The sequence below is a fragment of the Papaver somniferum genome, chromosome 1 (assembly GCF_003573695.1).
Source record: "Papaver somniferum cultivar HN1 chromosome 1, ASM357369v1, whole genome shotgun sequence".
Classification (NCBI taxonomy): domain Eukaryota; kingdom Viridiplantae; phylum Streptophyta; class Magnoliopsida; order Ranunculales; family Papaveraceae; genus Papaver; species Papaver somniferum.
Window position 1 is genome coordinate 132135832 of NC_039358.1, and position 5774 is coordinate 132141605.

Below are 5774 nucleotides of genomic sequence, written 5' to 3' on the forward strand. Positions count from 1 at the left end.
ACTGCCTAATTGTTGAAACCTACCTTATATAAGGTCAATGTTTTAGGTGATAATTACTAAACCAAATCCTGTCATTGACTCACTCTCCAGATCCCGTCATTGACTCGCTCTGTACCGCAAAAAACACCTGCACTACACATAAGAAACTGAGGGACACGTACCTGCATGCATACGTAATAGACACTAATAATACATTGGGAACATCCACAGATTATAAGCCACAGAACAAACTTATAAAAACATATAGAACAGGCATCTCAAACTCGTTTGAATCAGGGAGAATTACTTGCAAGTTGCAACTACAACCAAAAACATAAAGGAAAATGTAAACAACGACAGTCCCAGCAAAGCTCGACCGCCAAATTTGTCCACCATCGACCTTTTGAGGTTGAGTATTAAAAGCTCGACCGCCAACTACATGGAGCAAAAAACTACCACTGCAGAAGAAAAGAAAATAAATAAATTTAATTGTTTGCTAGATGTTTTGGTACATATATTCGTAAGTGAATGCCAAAAAGGCAGCGGGTTTTACAACCCGAAAATAACTGTAGTAACGGCAAGTGATAATATAACCCTATAGCGAGCAAAAAAAACTACCACTGCAAAAGAAAAGGAAATAATTCGTAAGCGAAGGACAAATAGGCAGCGGGTTTTACAACTCAAAAATAACTGTAGCAACGGCAAGTAAAGTGTTTAAATCACGAGAAGAAATCAAGAGAACGTAATTTCTGCATGGATGCTGAGATCATTATCGCCTCTTCTTGAACTCGAAAGGGCACAAGTGGGGACACAAAGCCATGGTCGTCACCATCATCAGCAACACCACCACCACAAAATCATCTTCCTGAAAACAGGAGACTCTAGAAACTACTAAGTTAATAAGCATGACAGCATCCAGCAATAAATATTGAAATACCTAGACCTCGTTTTCAGGAACCAGCAAGAGGAACAACAACATAGAGCATCTTTCTAATTTTGGAACACATTATACTTCCCAGTCTATCGGAGAAGACCAAGTGATCCACAGATTTATAGTAAACTATTGTCATTTAGTTCCAGCCAATTTCAGCTGATACAGAAAACTAGTTTCACGTACACTATAATAATTTGTGGTTCAGACAGATCAAGATAGTTAATATACTTCTTTCTTATCCTTCAAGCTGAGGTTGGTCAAGATCTTCGATGTCGGAGGTTTAGTAACAACACAATCATTACATGAAAGACCTATTGTGTTAGGTTCAGATTATCTAATTTTTGAGATCGGATAAAGAAAATCCTACAAAACATTGATTTTATGTTTTTCAGATAATACAAAATATGAGCAGCTGATGTATATGCAATTTGTAAAGTAGATGTGGGTTGCAATTCTGATCATTCACTCTTTAACATAAGTAAACAAAACCAATGTTGTTTCAATAGCGGTTGTTATTGACACGGATAGATTTTCTATTTTCTCTGGTTCTTGATGTTATTGGTCCATTGTTATTATCTAGAGAAGCTAATACAAAACACAACCAATACAAGTTATTTTTCACCTACTTCAGCAGTTGGTGAACAAAGCTGAATTTGCAGGTGTCATGATCAAGTCATCAAACGATATAGTTCCCATAATGTAGGTCCTTATCTGGATAAAATTAAGCAACAAATCATTGATTGGGCATTAAGTATGCATGCCAAGATTTGCCGGACCAAGAAACATGCCCACTAAAAACCACGTTGCTCGTTTCTATTTGTCCCAACAGAGGACCATATGTCTTGCTCGTGAACTATTTAACCAAGATGCGCCTGGGAACGAATAATCCGTCAGGCGCGCTTTTGACCCCTATTTAAATTGATTTGTTTATCGGCATAGTGAACTTTACCAGTTTTACATATTTCAAGAAATAAGAAGGCCTAATAGTAGCCTAAGTGCCTAACCCACAATAGAAAAGTCATGTTTAAAGCATACCCGAGAGATCATTTTGTTATTGGTTGTCATGTTACCATGCCTTTCTCCAGATTTTCTGTATTCCTTTAGCAGTTCAGTTTGATTATGAAACTCCAACTTCAGTGACAGAATCAAAGCACAGCTGAAAACTACGAAAACAAAACAAAAATATCTTAGTCAGTTGAGTGGTTAAAAGCCGAAAAGAGCACTAAAATCAAATACCACAAAAGTGAAGATTATGATGTTCATATCTACACAGACCACAACTATAGTTTCTTTAAATGGACCACCAGTAATGTTCATATGCTTAAACTTTGAACCCCCAAAAACTAAGTAATAGAAGGCAAAATAGAACAAAACACTGGCAGATTAGACCATCTGAGCCGCCGCTTTCAGGTCTTAATCTTGATTCCGGAACACCACGTGTTAAGCTTCAAAGAGAGAGAGAGGGAATAATACAACAGACAAAAGCAGAAAACGTGGCAAAAGGAGAAACTAAGTGGTCACACTAGACAGCATGTTGACGTGGGTGCCTATTAACACAAATTAGAGTGTTTTGGCTCATGCTGGGGTACATGTCTGCCTCCTATTGGTCCATGCCCTACCCATGTCACTCTCTCTGTGATTGGTCTAGATTGCTGATCTCACAGAATGCCTCACCCACATGAGTCCCAACAATCCACAAATCTAAATAAAACTATTTTCCTACATATGCTTCATCCACTGCCAAAAAGTTAAAAGGAAAAGGGAGCTTAAATTAATATCCATAGTGTACATAAAATAATCAAATATCGCCTATCGGATTCATATGGTGCATAGATAATATTGTATGTTAGCCGTTTACATTACAGTTATTAGCTACAATGAAAAGCTTATTTTGAATCTATATCCTGTCAGATAGAAAGTCATATACAGGAAGATATTAAAATAATCAATTAATATCATACGGTCCTGTGAAGACCTTATATAAATATGTTGCTCAGAATCTCCTCACTTTAACAAATTACTCCATCCGTCCCACTCCTAAGTGACCTATTTGATTTTAGATTTTGTCCCAATGATAAGTGACCTATATCATTAAACAATGAGATATTCCGGAATTATCCTTTTAGTTAATTATAAAGAATATACGAAATATGCATAATTTGATAGGCATGTTTATATTCGTTACGTAGGTGTTTTAAAATGCTTTTCAATGGTATGAAGTTTGCGAACATCCGTGGAGTATTTTGAGAGGTAAACCATTTCTAAATTTCGATAGTTATTATTCATAAGGGTATAATTGTAAAAAATACTTAAAAGTAATATTTTCCTTGCTTGCCTTAAAAATTGTGCAAATTTCAAATAGGTCACTTAGGAGTGGAACGGAGGGAGTATTACTATGTATATCAACAAAAAAAGGTTAGTAGGACATAAAACTCAATGGCTTTACCATATACACAAAATAATGACACTAATCATAAGATAACAGGGATAACTTTAGAACTAAAGAATATTGTATGATTGCAATTTAAGATGACACAGATCAAGATTTAAGATTACGATCCTAAAACATAACATGTGTAAACCTTATATGCTTTTATCAAACAATTATAGAAACAGAATTTTAAATGTATATGCAGACATTCCAGGATCTGATAAAGATCGCACCCCACAATCCACTGAGGTTATCCGTGTCAGCCACATGGACAAATTTGTTGAACATTTGGAGTACAAAAGAAAACCAGCACATAGTCAAAGAAATATTTCTGAAAGGATTACCTTCAAACTAGTATTCACAGACAAACAGAAATACACATGGAACAAAATTTGTATAACAAGTAAGCAGAGGGCACATCCACATGGGTTTAATTAAGTTCATATTTGGTCTGCTGCACTCACAGTCGGAACCCCAGCTAATTATTCCTTGATTGTGGGGCTTAGGCGCAACCAACCTTACGAGCCCATGTTCATCGGTCCATGTGTAGACTACTCATAAACGTCATTATCCCTACTGCTTGACATGTTTAATCATGCTCCAGACAGTAAGTTGAGACAAAATGAAATATCCCCCACCTATTTAATTTGATCCTACAAAATTGTAACACAGCTCTTAATCGGCATTAATGATAAGCACTAATAGTACCTGCAATCCCAGATCGATATATCTATTTCGAATTTCCAGTTTTTTTTCTCAATTTCTAAATAGATACAGCAGTGCCTGTTGCCTAATCTGCGGTTCATTTCATAACGGAGCATAGCTGTAGTAACCATTTTGCTTCTGAATGGAGCATGATTAGGCTTTGACTCATAGGGTTGTGAATCTGAGCCATATGGTCTCAGCAGGGTAGAAAATATTACCATATATCCCTCTGCGGCTCTACCCAATTTAGTTTTTAAAACCAAATAAAATCCAACTGCCTCAAACATCTAAAGATTTGTGTACCTGACTGCTCAAGCTTCCTACGTCCACAATTACCTCCACAATTGCACAGTACTCATTAATCAATCATAAGGCCAATTCTTATAGACAGCAAAAAAAAATCAATAAATTTAGGTGGTTGTGAATTCAGTGGCACCATTTCTCCATCTTCAAGACTAGGATATTTTAGATGGTTGCTCCTAACTGGTTTCTCTGGGTTGGTATATCTACCAAAACATCTTTATTCAGATCAAACATTAAAAGACAAAGATACTACTTGATGTCTAGATCAGTCAAGTGATTTACATTCTGATAAATTAGCTACCTCTAGCGAGCCCGTATGCTAATATGGCGCCTGATCAAATGAATGGGATCTCGTCTCAAATGGCCCTTGTGTGGCCATCAGAAAAACCGCTACCAAAAAAAAAAAAAACTCAATTAGTTGAACTCCACCATGCCTGGTGTTCAAACTCTAACAACAAGACTTTGAAGGAAAACGCATTCGATGGTAAAGGTTGCAGTGATAAATACAAGGCTGGAGGCCTAGTAAAATTATGACAAGGAGTGGGCTTCAGTGGTGATCTTACTATCTTACATTTATTTGCAACTTGGTACCTAGTTTAAGAAGTCCTAGATTTGAACTCAGAGTGCATACAGAAGGTATAATGTCCTTGGGTCTTCTTGAGAACTCCAATTGTTTAACCTATGATTCTAACAAGAATGTCATCAATTGTTTAAGGAGCATAAACTTAGTCTCCGCTCACCTAGGATCCTAACATTTCTTCGATCTCAAAAATCCATGTTCGTGACTAATGAAATTGCAAATCAACCTTGAATTAGATCTCAACATGGATACATGAATTAGAACGAGTAGAGCATAAAACAAATGTGCCGCACTCCGATATGATTCTAGCAAAATTACCATGAAATGAACTGATTACACTATGGCTATTTCCAAAAATCAGAGAAAGATTCTTGCCATATTCTATTTTTTACATCAATTCTCTGGATTACTATCATTTATTTTGTCAGGAAAACAAACAAAAAACAACTAGGGTTTACTGAAATTATAGCAAGCAGGTTTTATCAACATGAATACAGACAAAATATCGAAACAGAGTAAATTAAATATTTGATAGTGTAGAAAGTTTGTAGTAAAATTACCGAAGTGATCATCTCTCGGAGCCCATACCGATGACACCAACAACTCCTGCAGTCTCTCTGCATCTCTGGTTTGTGACTGAAACCATTGGCGTTACTTTCTATTTTATTGTCTGGGGAAGTGCTAGGATGGTAAATGTAGCATCAAAATTTTGATGTATATCCACTATCGACCAATGCACTAGTTCCTACTTTTATGAGGCTCCGTGATCCAAGTTTTAACACTGCCTAGTGCCTTCTGTCGTCATACCGTGTTTACAGTAGAGATCAGCAAAGGCACTATTT

At 36.4% G+C, this 5774-nt stretch overlaps 1 long non-coding RNA gene across 1 annotated transcript; it reads right to left on the reverse strand.

Moving 5' to 3' along the window:
• Window positions 1-211: 211 nt before the first annotated feature.
• LOC113301070 lies at window positions 212-5561 on the reverse strand. Its single transcript, XR_003336028.1, has 4 exons — window positions 5493-5561; window positions 4654-4742; window positions 1949-2076; window positions 212-437 (listed from the first exon to the last, which is right to left on the reverse strand). It is a non-coding gene; the product is annotated as an uncharacterized LOC113301070 (long non-coding RNA).
• Between the last annotated feature and the right edge of the window lie 213 nt (window positions 5562-5774).